Source organism: Pseudophryne corroboree, chromosome 5, assembly GCF_028390025.1.
Source record: "Pseudophryne corroboree isolate aPseCor3 chromosome 5, aPseCor3.hap2, whole genome shotgun sequence".
NCBI lineage: Eukaryota > Metazoa > Chordata > Amphibia > Anura > Myobatrachidae > Pseudophryne > Pseudophryne corroboree.
Genome location: NC_086448.1, coordinates 24,619,185 through 24,635,107, shown reverse-complemented (window position 1 = coordinate 24,635,107; position 15,923 = coordinate 24,619,185).

Below are 15,923 nucleotides of genomic sequence, written 5' to 3'. Positions count from 1 at the left end.
AGACTCTGCACTGTACTCCTCCTATATAATACAGCTGCTCCCCAGTTCCCACAATTAGGCAGTGTGAACACAGATATATGCAGCACACTGAGCACAGATATGGAGTTTTTTTCAGGCAGACAACATATACTGGTGGTCACTGGTCAGCAAAACTCTGCACTGTACTCCTATATAATACAGCTGCTCCCCAGTCCTCACAATTAAGCAGTGTGAGCACAGATATATGCAGCACTCTGAGCACAGATATGGAGTGTTTTTCAGGCAGACAACGTATACTGGTGGTCACTGGTCAGCAAGACTCTGCACTGTACTCCTCCTATATAATACAGCTGCTCCCCAGTTCCCACAATTAGGCAGTGTGAACACAGATATATGCAGCACACTGAGCACAGATATGGAGTGTTTTTCAGGCAGACAACGTATACTGGTGGTCACTGGTCAGCAAAACTCTGCACTGTACTCCTCCTATATAATACAGCTGCTCCCCAGTCCCCACAATTAAGCAGTGTGAGCAAAGATATATGCAGCACACTGAGCACAGATATGGAGTGTTTTTCAGGCAGACAACGTATACTGGTGGTCACTGGTCAGCAAAACTCTGCACTGTACTCCCCCTATATAATACAGCTGCTCCCCAGTCCCCACAATTAAGCAATAAGCACTGCAGTAGCACAAATATTATTAATAAACGGAGAGGACGCCAGCCACGTCCCCTCCCTAACATTTCCAATGCACGAGTGAAAATGGCGGCGACGCGCGGCTGCTTATATAGAATCCGAATCTCGCAAGAATCCGACAGCGGGATGATGACGTTCGGGTGCGCTTGGATTAACCGAGCCATACGGGAGAATCCGAGTATGCCTCGGACCCGTGTAAAATGGGTGATGTTCGGGGGGGTTCGGTTTCCGAGGAACCGAACCCGCTCATCACTAAGTGAAACCTGTGTGTTTTTAGATGAAAACAGGGCTGTTATCTAGGATTTTGCTTTCCCTGTCGTAGACAAGTGAAACAAAATCCCACATAAGCCACGGCTCACAACGGTTTATCGGGGCTAATTTAATAGTCCCTGGTGATGTAATTGAATACCGGCCTATCACCCTTTCTGCTCAAGGACACTGATGGTGATAAGATTTGTTCCCATCCCTGGTACACAAAATATATTTTGTATTTCTATGATTTTTGTTCTTGTTCCAATTTTCATGCAAGCTTTAATTGTCCCAGCTTTTGCACATACTTAATTGCCAATCTCTTTGATAGGTTCACACTCAGTTAACTTGTTGAAACATTCCTCATTGCAGCTAAAATGCCTTGTTGTGCCTGAATCAACATACCAACAATCCTTTCTGCAATCTGTAACACTGAAGGCTGACTCATCTTTACCATTGCATTTTTTGGCTTTGTATAGTTTCACTTTCTTCTGCTTGCAGTCAATTGCTTTGTGACCTATCTTGTAAAAGTTATGACACATAGAACTTTGTAAATTTCTCACTCTTTGCTTGTAAATGCAGTTTTCTCAGCATTTGAATCACAAGGTATATGTTCCTGAAGCTTTAATAGCTTTGCTATTACTGTGTCTGTTGTCAACTTGCAGTGTTCGCCTCTAACGCCACAATTAGGAAGTCAAACGTAGCCAAATTTTGGCACATGGATACAGCTATTTCTTCATCATATACTTGCACTCCAACTAAAGATTTGGAGTTTCATTCTACAAAAAATTGAATCCACCAAATTTTGTGGATCTGAACCCAACCAAAACCCAGTCTAGATCCCCCCGTGGAGATCCAATCTGAACCAAATCCTGGTTTGAATTTTACAGCGGTTCGGAATTCAGATTATAAATCTGAATTCTGGGTTTTTATCTGTTGTTTTGTGGAGAAGCTCACTATACCAATACCTGGATGTACTGAAACACTATGAAAACTGTGATTACTAGTTTCCCAATCATATGTACATTGCTTTCTGTATTTCCTGCCTGAAAGGCCTTTTCTTTCCTGTTTTCTTACAATTTTTACACCATCACTGAATCAGCTCTGTACTTTTCATTAGAGCCATTAGCTATTTAACTAATTACCACAACTGGTTTGTTTTTCTTATTTTTCTACCGACTGCTGCAAAACCATTTGCTTTCTGTACTTATTGGTGTACTTACCTGTTTAGGTGCAGCAAGTCAATGTGATCTCAATCAAGATATTTGGTAAAATGCTACATGTGGAAGTCGGACATATTTTCGGTGGCACCGTAAAGATAGCCACCTGCAGATTATCCAGTGACCATTGAGTTTGCCAAGGAGGCTCCAGTAAGAATCACCAGATCACAAGACTCTCTATGGAATTACTGGCTAGGGTAACTAACCTACCGGTTTCACTGATGATCTAAATGGATGCTGCTGGTGATGGGGAAGAAACTGTGGTGTCCCCTTTTTTAGTCAATAGGGCCAGATTCGTAGTTGGAAGCACTCAATGCCAATACTCACTTAGTTGAGCGATTATTTGCTAATGTGCCAGGAATTCAGCAAACCCATTGGCGCATGCATTATTCTCCGTGTACACACGGAGGTGCTGTTGTGATTGGTCAGGCTGTATCAGAAATCTAGCTGCAAAGTGATGGGAGTATCTGGGTGGTGACGGGGAGGTGGCCTGAAGTGAATGCAGAAAAAGACCTTGCCAATTATGTGTCAGTGAAAGCGGCTGCGTTCTCAGATGCACAACCCGCAACTCAGAGTTCTCGTTCAGATGGAGAAACTGCACCTGCCATAGGGCCATACTTGTCTAGTTTCCAGGAATGGCCGGGTGGCTCAAGAAAATTGAGGCTAACTTGCACTCGCCCCCCCCTCTGGCAATCTGGCGACTGGGATCCCCTGGGTCAGTATGGTGACCTCCAGAATCCCAAACGCCGGTCATCCAATACCAACCCAGTCCAACATGGTCATATCCCTTGACTACACATGAATCGTGCCCTTCAACACCCCTTCCCCCAGCAGCAAATGTAGTGTGCGCATAAGTGTACACTAATCTGGGCTACTTACAGTTAGAGATGAGTGGGTTTGGTTCTCAGAACGAGGCAAAACGTCATCATCCCGCTGTCAGATTCTCTCAGGGTTTGGATACCATATAAGCCGCGCGTCGCCGCCATTTTCACTCCAGTCCTGGAGAGCGTAGTGAGAGGACGTGTCTCCATCCTCAGTGTCTGTGCGGGTGGGAAAGTGGGGTGGCGTTTATAGTGCTGTGTTGTGCTGCTCAGTCCAGTCCAGTGTAGTCAGTGTCTTATGCTGCATCAGTCCAGTCACAGTGTTGGTGTCCTCTGCTGCCATATATCCCCAGTGCTACTGTATATGTCCCTTATAGTGTTGCTGTGTTATCCTGCATCAGACCAGTGGTAGTGTCTTGTGTATCAGTCCAGTGACCAGTCACAGTGGTGGTGTCCTCTGCTGCCATATGTCCAGTGCTGCTGTATAATAAGTCCCTTACAGTGTTGCTGTGTTATCCTGCATCAGACCAGTGGTAGTGTCTTGTGTATCAGTCCAGTGACCAGTCACAGTGGTGGTGTCCTCTGCTGCCATATGTCCAGTGCTGCTGTATAATAAGTCCCTTACAGTGTTGCTGTGTTGTCCTGCATCAGACCAGTGGTAGTGTCCTGTGCTGTATATTATTTACTCCAAATAAAGGGGTTATTAACATTTAATCCAAATATCATTTTTACAAAGTTTGCCCTGTGTGGTGTAGGGGTACGCTCACCTGTGCTGCATATTATTATAATAGCTCCAAATAAAAGGGTTATTATTATCCAAATTAATTTTACAGGCTTTGCCGTGTGTGTGTGTGTGTGTGTGTGTGTGTGTGTGTGTGTGTGTGTGTGTGTGTGTGTGTGTGTGTGTGTGGTTAGGGGTTTGCTCTCCTGTGCCACCAATATTGTGCGTGTATTACATCTGGGCAAATTCCAGCATGTTCCATGTTGTTTGTGCCTCACACTTGTGTCGCTTAGCTCAGTCATACAGCAACCTCATTGCACCTCTTTTTCTTCTTTGCATGATGTGCTGTTTGGGGCCTAGTTTTTTTAAGTGCCATCCTGTCTGTAACTGCAGTGCCACTCCTACATGGCCAGGTGATTGTGCTGCACACTGGTGTCGCTTAGCTTAGTCACACAGCCACCTCATTGCACCTCTTTTACTTCTTTGCATGATGTGCTGTTTGGGGCCTAGTTTTTCAAAGTGCCATCCTGTCTGCCACTGCAGTGCCACTCCTAGATGGGTCAGGTATTTGGTTTAGGGGTTTGCTCTCCTGTGCCACCAATATTTTGCGTATATTACATCTGGGCAAATTCCAGCATGTTCCATGTTGTTTGTGCCGCACACTTGTGTCGCTTAGCTTAGTCATCCAGCCACCTCGGTGCAACCTTTTGGCCTAAGAACAATATTGTGAGGTGTTCAGATAGACTGGAAATGAGTGGAAATTAATGTTACTGAGGTTAATAATACCGTAGGATCAAAATTACCCCAAAATTCTGTGATCTTAGCTGTTTTTATGTTATTTTCAAAAATCATCCAAAACCAAAACCAAAACTCGAAAGGGTGGTTTTGGCAAAACCAAGCCAAAGCCAAGACACGAGGATGGAACCAGAATCAAAACACGAAAAGTGCTCGCCGCACATCTCTACTTACAGTCACAAGGAGCAAATGTTGGTGCTCATTGAAAGTAAGTTTCAGACCTGTCTCTTCAGGGCATTCTCTTGGGCGTCAATTATTTATTGAATTTCAGGCAAATCTGTGTTTATTTGACAATCAATTAGCTGATTACGAATCTCTGAAATTTGGCGGAAGAATCAGCTAAATCGATTCATCATTTTTAATCTCGAAATAAAAACATATAATATTGTTTCCCATTTTATTTACTAACAAAGTCCCTGCTGGTTTTGTTTCAAAACCGAGGCAGCTGACACGTTTAATTCTTTTATCCGACATACAGCTCTGTAAGCTTCCAACGTGGCCTTCATAGTTTTCAAAAGGAAGAAAGGAGAAAACAAAAAGATTAGATTCTGGTGTTTGCAACCAAAGTTTCAGCATTTCCAGCAAAAGAACTGTCTGTCCCTGTAGATGGCCTTGTTTTTCAGAAGCACTTACTATTACCGAGGATGCATTGTAGAGGAGTTTAAAGGTTGCTCACCTGAAAATGACAAGTAGATCCAAACAGCCGATGGTCAATATGAAACTAACATGTCAGAAAAATACAATTCCGCGTCTGCAGTTCAGAGAGAGCGGCCGAGATATTCCAACAGGAAAACACACAAAGCTTTAGTCCCTCTGCTGACACCTGAAAGAGGACTCTGTGACCCCGTCAGGCCCATTACCTGTCTGCTACAGTGGCAAGCACAAGAGAAGTGCGGCAGCTACATAAAACATCGCAAATACATTTTCCAGCTCTATAAATACCGCCAAGGGCCAAGAATAGACCTCACGCCCAAACAAAGTTCTAGACAGACAGTAAATAGAATTGAGAGGTGGACAGGGGTCATTGGATCACATAACATGCGTGGTAGCAAGGAAGTTTCTGTGCCTCGTGCCTCAGCAATGTCATTTGTTTTTAGAATTATTCCGCATTCTCAGAGACATTGGTCTAGCCAAGAAAATGTTTGCCTCTGTAAACTGAGTGGTTAAACAATAGCAGCCTTTTATACTGTAGTGAACAGTAGTGAATATTATTTACAAAGGGGCAAGCGTGCAGAGGCGAGGGCATTTCGTTCTGGTTTTGGTAAATTTTTCCCTTTCGTGTTTCAGCTCCATTAGGAAAAAGTATCATGTTCTGTAGTCCATTGCAATGTGAGGTCCAGAGCCGGCCCTAACGAATATGATGCCCTAGGCAAGATTTTGGCTGATGCCCCCTAGCACCGCAGCTAGTTCAGCCTCTGACCCCGCACCCCTTTCCCTGCACCATCACCCCTCACCCATAGCAGCCCTCATTTTGGTGTTCCTAACACCTATATTTTAAATAGGAACAGTGCGCACATTCAGCAAATAGCCCAAAAAGGGGGCGTGTTCTTGCTAGGAAGGGGCATAGTCACACAATAGTACCCCCAATACATATTATGCCACACTGTAGTGCAGCTTTATTCACATTTTATCATGCGATAGTGTCCCTAATTCACGTTACATAACGCAGTAGTACCACTTTACCTTGTATACATTACTGCTCACAGTAGTGCCCCTTATTCACATTACATCACACCATATTGCTCTTTATTCACATTAGACCATACAGTAGTGCCCTTTCTATATGTTACGCCACACAATAAAGCACATTATACACATAATGCCACACAGTAGTGCACCTTATACACATAATGCCACGCAGTAGAGCACCTTATACACATAATGCCACGCAGTAGTGCACCTTATACACATAATGCCACACAGTAGTGCACCTTATACACATAATGCCACACAGTAGTGCACCTTATACACATAATACCACACAGTTGAGCACCTTATACACATAATGCCACACAGTAGAGCACCTTATACACATAATGCCACACAGTAGTGCACCTTATACACATAATGCCACACAGTAGAGCACCTTATACACATAATGCCACACAGTAGAGCACCTTATACACATAATGCCACACAGTAGAGCACCTTATACACATAATGCCACACAGTAGAGCACCTTATACACATAATGCCACGCAGTAGTGCACCTTATACACATAATGCCACGCAGTAGAGCACCTTGGGCCTAATTCAGACCTGATCACTGCTGTACGTTTTCACACAGCAGCCGATCAGGTCTGAATTGCGCATGCTCCAGCGCTGCAGTGTGCCGGCGCAAGCCAGACAGCTGACGGTTGTCTCAGCCCTGCTATCGCCTCGGCCTGATTGACAGGCAATGCGGTACTGGGCGGGAGGGGGCGTTAAGCCGCCATTTAGGGGGCACGGTCCAGGCAACGCAGGCGCTCCCGAACCGTTGGGGGGTCGGGCCGTGGCGACTGCGTGATGTCACACGCAGTCGCTGTGACCCTCACAGCGACAAGTAGCTCCTGCCAGCGCGCAGAAGCTGCGCTGGCAGGGAGCTGCTCCTAAGTTACAAAAGCATCGCCGCTGTGCAATGCTTTTGTACTTGTAAAATGGCAGGACCTAACATGCGGGGCGGACTAGCTCTGTGCTGGGCGTCCCCCCGCATGTCTGTGTGACTGAACGTAGCTGTGCTAAATTTAGCACATCTACAGCGGTGCAAGAGGGCACCCTTAAGAATTTAGACGTGGGTACGCCGTACCCACCACCGCCGGGCCGCCGCTCCCTCCCTCCGCTGCTGCTCATCGCGCCGCTGTTGCATGAGGGGAGGAGAGAGAATCGTGTTCCTCTCCTGCCCCTCAGTGTCTACCTTCAATTTGGCGCTGGCCCGTGAGCCAATCAGAGCTCAGCCAAGGCTCCTGATTGGCTGCCGGACCACAATTTTTTATTGGCTCACGGATCGGCGCCTAATTGAAGGTAGAGTGACACCCGAAACACCGCCGGAGACTGAGGGGCAGGAGAGGCTCACGCTGCGCTTTCCTCCCCTTACACACAGGAACAGGACAGCAGCAGCGCAGTAAGCAGAATGGGAAGGGAGTGGAAGGAACGGGCATGTGTACCTGGCACTGTGGGCATATCTGGCACTGGGGGGCATCTCTGTATCTGGCACTGGGGGCATATCTGGCACTGGGGGCACCTCTATCTGGCACTGCGGGCAGGGCCGGTTCTGGGGCTTTGCGCGCCCCGGGTGGCAATGGGGGTGTGGCTTCGTACAGGGGGCGTGGTCATTTACACCCCCTGTACAGACTACTGTAGCGCTCTGAAATGTGCCCCCCCGCTGGCCGCTGGCCGCTGTGAAGCCCTTCGTGGAGAGGTCCTTTAATGTGCGGAGCGTCTAGTTCACTTCGTGGTGAGGACCTTTGCTGTGCGGTGCGCGATGACGTCATCGCGCACCGCACAGTAAAGGACCTCTGCACGAAGGGAAACTCTAGTTTCCCTTCACAGCGGCCAATGGCAGCGGGGGGCAGCGGGGGGCACAGCAGCAGCGGATCTTGCCCTGGTGCGGCGCCCCGGGCAAAAGTCCTGCTTGCCCGTGGCAAGATCCGCTACTGACTGCGGGCATATCTGGCACTGTGGGGGCATTTCTGTATCTGGCACTGGGGGCATCTCTGTATCTGGCACTGGGGGCATATCTGGCACTGGAGGGACATGTGTATCTGGCACTGGGGGGCATATCTGGCACTGTGGGGGCATTTCTGTATCTGGCACTGGGGGGGCATGTGTATCTGGCACTGTAGGCATTTCTGTATCTGGCACTGGGGGCATCTCTGTATCTGGCACTGGGGGCATATCTGGCACTGGGGGGGCATGTGTATCTGGCACTGGGGGGGCATTTCTGTATCTGGCACTGGGGGCATATCTGGCACTGGAGGGACATGTGTATCTGGCACTGGGGGCATTTCTGTATCTGGCACTGGGGGGGCATGTGTATCTGGCACTGCGGGCATATCTGGCACTGTGGGGGCATTTCTGTATCTGGCACTGGGGGGGCATTTCTGTATCTGGCACTGGGGGCATCTATGTACCTGGCACTGGGGGCATATCTGGCACTGGAGGGACATGTGTATCTGGCACTGGGGGCATCTTTGTATCTGGCACTGGGGGCATATCTGGGACTGGAGGGACATGTGTATCTGGCACTGGGGGCATTTCTGTATCTGGCACTGGGGGCATATCTGGCACTGTGGGGCAATGTGTATCTGGCACTGGGGGCATTTCTGTATCTAGCACTGGGGGCATATCTGGCACTGTGGGCATATACAGTATGTATCTGGCACTGCGGGCATATCTGGCACTGTGGGGGCATTTCTGTATCTGGCACTGGGGGGCAATGTATATCTGACACAGTGGGGGCATTTGTGTATCTGGCACTGTGGGGCAATGTGTATCTGGCACTGTGGGGCTATGTATATCTGGCACTGTGGGGCAACTTGTATCTGACACTATTGGGGTCATATGTGTATCTGCTCCACCCATCTGTGTATCACGCCCCCATTTTCATTGGCCACGCCCCATGTGGCATTTGGACACACACTTTTTTTTGGTATGCGCACACAGTACCTGTAAGACATTTTTCTACTTGCACCACTGCACATCTACGATCAGGTATGAATTAGGCACCTTATACACATAATGCCACACATTAGTAATGCCTTTATACATGTAATACCACACAGTAGTGCCCCTTACACATATCACAAACATTATTAATGTCCTTATAAACATAATGCACCTTCACATTATGCCAACCTTTATTAATGCCCTTATACATATAATGACACATATAATGCCCCTTACACATATCCTGAACACTACTGCCAACAAACCCACCCACCCGCACACAGCACTCACACGGCTGCTAACACTGTGACCTCTGCCTCTGCTTGGATACAGATGTGTCCTCATACATCTTGCCTCAATGCGCCATGCAGTAGGAGATGCCTGGCGTGAGTCAGCTGGCAGCTCTAGACCAGTTCTGCTAACCTTGGGCTCCTTTTTTGCATTACTATGTGGCAAAGATGCAATTTCCAGCCTCTACTGATTAAAATGATATGTGGCATGTCTATATTCTGTGTGCGACTGTGGCCGCATCTGCATAGGAAATGCTACATTACAGTGATTTCCAGGAATACACTGTAACCTAGTATTTCGTATGCAGATACAGCCGAAGTCACATACTGTATAGAACATAGGCTTGCGGCATATCATTTTAATCAGCATAAGCTGCTTGTGCCCCTGGGCATTCCAAAATGCCCTAGGCATTTGTCAAGTTTGCCTATGTCTAAGGCCGGCTCTGGTGAGGGCTTTTGGGTTTATGATGCGGGAGACCTACTGTACTATGCATACACGAGCCGCGAGGGACACTTGGAGGGACCCTACTGTATCACGGTCTGGGAATTGAGCATAAAGAAGCTCATAGGCTACTATAAGCAATGCTCCTACTCTTTCCTCTAGTCACTGAACCTTAAAGTGTTCCCGGAGAACTCACCCCTCTATGCAGTCCACACAAACATTACAGATGTTTTCTTCCTTCACTTTCAAATCCTCCTGACCCCCTGGCCAGCATTGCTGACTGGATCATACAGCCCACCGAGAACCTCTGCAATCTGCCTGGACCCAATATTCATTAGGTAGCACCTATCCCTGTGCATCTATACAGTGTAAGAGCAGGGCCCTCCTACCTCTTTGCCTGTCTATTATTCAGTCTTGTTTTCCACCCTGTCGTATTGCTATTTGTTGGGACTTCCGAGGTTGCAATGAATTCTAGTCCATTTGCAGGGAGTAAAGGGCTTTATACTGTTACACAAGGCAGAGAACGCCCTGTAAATGTGCCCTTCTCATCCCTTTGGAGGACATTTATCAAGGCTTGGAGAGAGGTAAACTGCATGGAGATAAAGTACCAGCCAATCAGCTCCAAGCTGCCATATTACAGGATGGGTTTGAAAAATAGCAGTTAGGAGTTGGTTGGATGTTACTTTATCTCTCTCCACTTTGTCACGCTGTCCCTATGGAAAAAAAAAATAATGTTGGGAGTTTCTAAGAAGCGCCCTCGTTAGCAACCTACTGTACAACATTTGCTGCCCGCAGCCCGCGTCATCCCGGCGCTGTCCCGTAGAGCTGGATGCAATTTGCGTAAATGACCACATATCACAACAATGTATATTTTTCACTTTTTTAATGTTTCCTTCTAAAAATATGACAGCAGATAAAACAGTCATGATAGAATGTGCATCACGCCAAGCCGCCATCATACAGTAACACGCTCATTTATTATAAAGCCTGTTCGTGAGAACATCGCCATAGACCCTGCTCTCTCCTGATAAACTGCTTATCTAGACAGTAATGATGTTTGTTTGACACGCGCTCCTTGTAGCAGAGCCATGCTGGTTTACACTGTGCAAGCCATTCGTCTTCAGGTATTTAACCACTGTTTACTCGCGGGTTGCTGGGTGAACACAGTAGGGCCCCTGCCTGGTTCCTGTGGGTAATAGAGGAGGCTGCAATATTCCAGTACTTGTGCGATTTACAGGTGTAATAAACACTGTGCAGGCGTTTCACTAATCAGTGCTTATTTCTTCTTAAACAGGGGGTGTCTTTGAGACAATTTAGGAATATTTGGGTGATCTAATACCCCCCTTACAATTTTGATGCGATCCATACGACTGTAGTTCAACCCAGATTTATCAAGCCTTGGAGAGTGATATATTGCACTGTGAAAAAGGACCAAACAATCAGCTCCTAACGGTCATGTTTCAAACACAGGTTGCTTTTGAAAAATGACAGTTATGAGCTGATTGGTTGGCACTTTATAACTCTCCAAGGCTTGCTAAATCTTGTGTCCTAAGAGTAATGGGCCTAGTTCAGAGCTGGTCGCAGCAGCAACTTTGTTAGCAGATGGGCAAAGCCATGCAGCACTGCAGGTGTGGCAGATATAACATGTGCAGAGAGAGTTAGATTTGGGTGGGTTATATTGTTTCTGTGCAGGGTAAATACTGGCTGCTTTATTTTTACACTGCAATTTAGATTTCAGTTTGAACACACCCCACCCAAATCTAACTCTCTCTGCACATGTTACATCTGCCCCACCTGCACTGCACATGGTTTTGCCCATTAGCTAACAAAGTTGCTGCTACGATCGGGTCTGAATTAGGCCCAATGGCCCTCATTCCGAGTTGTTCGCTCGTAAGATTTTTTCGCAACGGAGCGATTAGTCGCAAACTGCGCATGCGCAACATTCGCAGTGCGACTGCGCCAAGTAAATTTGCAAAAGAGTTTGGTATTTTACTCACGGCCTAACGAAGAAATTTCATTGTTCTGGTGATCGGAGTGTGATTGACAGGAAGTGGGTGTTTCGGGGGGCGGAAACAGGCCGTTTTATGGGTGTGTGCGAAAAAACGCTGCTGTTTCTGGGAAAAACGCGGGAGTGGCTGGAGAAACGGAGGAGTGTCTGGCCGAACGCTGGGTGTGTTTGTGACGTCAAACCAGGAACGAAACTGACTGAACTGATCGCACATGCCGAGTAAGTCTGGAGCTACTCAGAAACTGCTAAGAAGTGTCTATTCGCAAATCTGCTAATCTTTCGTTCGCAATTCTGCTATGCTAAAATTCACTCCCAGTAGGCGGCGGCTTAGCGTGTGCACTGCTGCTAAAAGCAGCTAATGAGCGAACAACTCGGAATGAGGGCCAATGTACAGTAGAGTCGTATTAAAAGGAAACAAAACAGAGAGTTGGCTTTAAAAATGAAAGGATACATTTATTTTGACAACTGCATTGTAAATTGTAATTGATTAGTACGGAGTACAGTCGCCATCAATTCCATAGGCAACAGAAAATAGGGAAAGAGGGCAGGACTTCCAGAAAAAAGAGGGGGAGCTGCCAGCCGACAGTTTGCTTATAACTAAAGTGAAACACGCGCCTTTACTCTACTGGCTAATAAAATGTCAATCAACTGGTAATAAATATTATTAAAGAGGCAACCACAAAAGTGTTAAAGCTTCAAATCACCTTGGGGTGTAATTATGCTCAGTGAGATCCGTGGTTTGCACAGGAAATATACCATTTTCTCCATGACACAAAGAATGTAATCGCCCCTTAATCCAGTCCAAGTCACTCCAAATGCAGCTGTCATCTGGCGGCCTGGCAGACCTGTATATTCCTTTCTCCAGTATTATTGCCAATAGGTAATGCCACAATACAGTGGGCAGGCAGAATGTGTGCCTAGGCCCAGGGTCCCAATACTAAGGGACCATCTAAAATACTGGCTGATGTAATGCCACTCATCCAGATCTCTCTCTCTCTCTCTCTCTATATATATATATATATATATATATATATATATGACCGATTCAATGGCTTGTACATGGTGCTGTGCCACTTCTAATAAATCCTTTGCTATATCTATGTGGTTCCATTGTATGCGCCCAGTGTCAGACTGGGGTATGTAGGGCCCACCGGGGAAAATGCAGTGGTAGGGTCTAGGGTTGCCACCTCTCCCTGATTTCCTGGATTCTTCAGGATTTGGTGGCAACCCTCCAGGAGGCTTTTCCCTTCACCCGGATTCCTGGATTCTCCAGGAATAAGGGGACCCTGGGAGCAGGGCCGGTTCTAAGAGTTGTGGCGCCCTGGGCAAAATATGGGGGCGTGGCTTTAATTGGGGGCGTGGTCACGACGCTGCAAGAAAATAAATAAATAAATAAAAAGAATACTTACCATCCCCGTTCCTGATCCAGACCCCCTCCGCCGGCGGCACCGCTCTTCTCCCCTCTCTCTTCTCTTCGATCTATGGGTGAGACGTTATTACGTCTCTCCCATAGAACAGCATAGACACTAGAGGTCAATTATGACCCCTAGTGTCTGTGCCACTATGCTGTGCGGTGCGCGATGACGTCATCGCGCATCGCACAGCAAAGGTCCTCTACACGAAGGGAAACTAGACCGTAGCGTCTAGTTTCCCTTCATGGAGAGGTCCTTTGCTGTGCGGTGCGCGATGACGTCATCGCGCACCGCACAACTAAGGTCCTCTCAATGAAGGGAAACTAGACGCTACGCGTCTGGTTCCCTTCAAAGCGGGGGGGGGCACAGCAGGGCACTGCGGGGGGCACAGTGGCGGATCTTGCCCTGGTGCGGCGCCCTCCGGAAGGCGCCGGCGCCCTCCGGAAGGCGGTGCCCCGGGCAAAAGTACCGCTTGCCCGTGGCAAGAACCACCACTGCCTGGGAGCACCAGCAGTTCTCCTTCGCAGCCGAGGAACTTAGTGAACTACAGTGACTGTCTCGCGAGATGATGACATCAAATCTCAACAGACTGTGTTCAGCCCAGACTGAGCCGAAGCTGCCGTGACGCTGCCACCGGCAGCTCTTCCTCAGCGTTTCCCCGGGGCTGCTTTGGTGAAGTAACGCCGGCCCGGCTCATGTGAGAAGAGCAATGAGAGCTGACAGGCACGTCACACATATATTTACAATATAATGAGCATGCATGAAACAAATAGAGGCTCAAGTTATATATAGATATATGTATGTTTTGTAATCACTAACAGACACCTTTTAGAGGTGCATTTGTTTGTTTAACCTGTTGAAGCCTGATAGTGATTAGGTTGTGTGCAACACTTACACTTCCATGGTTCTTCCCTCTTTCACACAATCTAGTTTTAAGTAGAGATGAGCACCGGAAATTTTTCGGGTTTTGTGTTTTGGTTTTGGATTCGGTTCGGACGCATTTTGGCAAAACCTCCCTGAAATTTTTTTGTCGGATTCGGGTGTGTTTTGGATTTGGGTGTTTTTGTACAAAAAACCCTCAAACACAGCTTAAATCATAGAATTTTGGGGTAATTTTGATCCCATCGTATTATTAACCTCAATAACCACAATTTCCACTAATTTCCAGTCTATTCTGAACACCTCACACCTCACAATATTATTTTTAGTCCTAAAATTTGCACCGAGGTCGCTGGATGACTAAGCTAAGCGAACCAAGTGGCCGGCACAAACACCTGGCTCATCTAGGAGTGGCACTGCAGTGTCAGACAGGATGGCACTTAAAAAAATTAGCCCCAAACATCACATGTTGCAGAGATAAAAAAAAAAAAAAGAGGTGCAAGATGGAATTGTCCTTGGGCCCTCCCACCCACCATTATGTTGTATAAACAGGACATGCACACTTTAACTAGAGATGAGCGGGTTCGGTTCCTCTGAATCCGAACCCGCCCGAACTTCATGTTTTTTTTCACGGGTCCGAGCGACTCGGATCTTCCCGCCTTGCTCGGTTAACCCGAGCGCGCCCGAACGTCATCATCCCGCTGTCGGATTCTCGCGAGGCTCGGATTCTATCGCGAGACTCGGATTCTATATAAGGAGCCGCGCGTCGCCGCCATTTTCACACGTGCATTGAGAGTCATAGGGAGAGGACGTGGCTGGCGTCCTCTCCGTTTAGAGAAGAGAGAGACACAGTAGAGACGAGAGAGACACAGTAGTAGTAATTTTGGGGAGCATTATTAGGAGGAGTACTACTATACTACTATACTACTTGCTGAAGTGATATAGATTAGATAGTGTGACTGTAAGTGTATTGTATTATCTGACTTGTGGGGGAGACACTGACAGTGGGGAGCAGTTAGAGTCTGAGAGCAGGACTCAGGAGTACATATAACGTACAGTGCACACTTTTGCTGCCAGAGTCAGTGCCACACTGCCATTGTTGTGAACACATTGACCACCAGTATAATAATATATTTTGTGATTGTCTGCTTAGGACTCGGAGTACTAGTTGCAAGTTGCAACGTGAGTGACCTGACCACCAGTTTAATAATCAATCACCATCAGTTTAATATATATATATATATATATATATATAACTAGGTGCTTCATCGCGCCCTACGGGCGCTCTTCACACCGTCGCAAGGGGCTACGCCCCCTTAACCCTAGCATGCCTTTCTGGGGTTTAATATTTGTATTATATGGAGTATTACCTGCATTCCTTTGTTAGTGGTTAAATATTGCACAATGAAAGGGTGTGCGATGGTGAAGGAGGCGCAGCCCCTTGCGACGGCGTGAACAGCACCTGCAGGGCACGATGTACAGAATGTAGCGGGTGCGGGGGGGACTGCGGATGGTGTCTGTAGATTCTGCGGGTGGAGGGGAGGCAGAAGTGGGGGTGGGGCCCGGATGGGGAAGGTTCGGGAGGTGCTGCGCGTGGGGGAGGGGCAGAGGAGTGGGGGATGCAGATGGGGGAGGGGTCCGGAGGCACTGCAGGTGGGGGAGGGGCAGGGGTGCCACGGGTGGGAGAGGGGCAGGTGTGGGGATGTTGTGGATGGGTGAAGGGTTCCGGAGGTGCTGTGGGATGGGTGTGCCGGGGGTTGGGTAG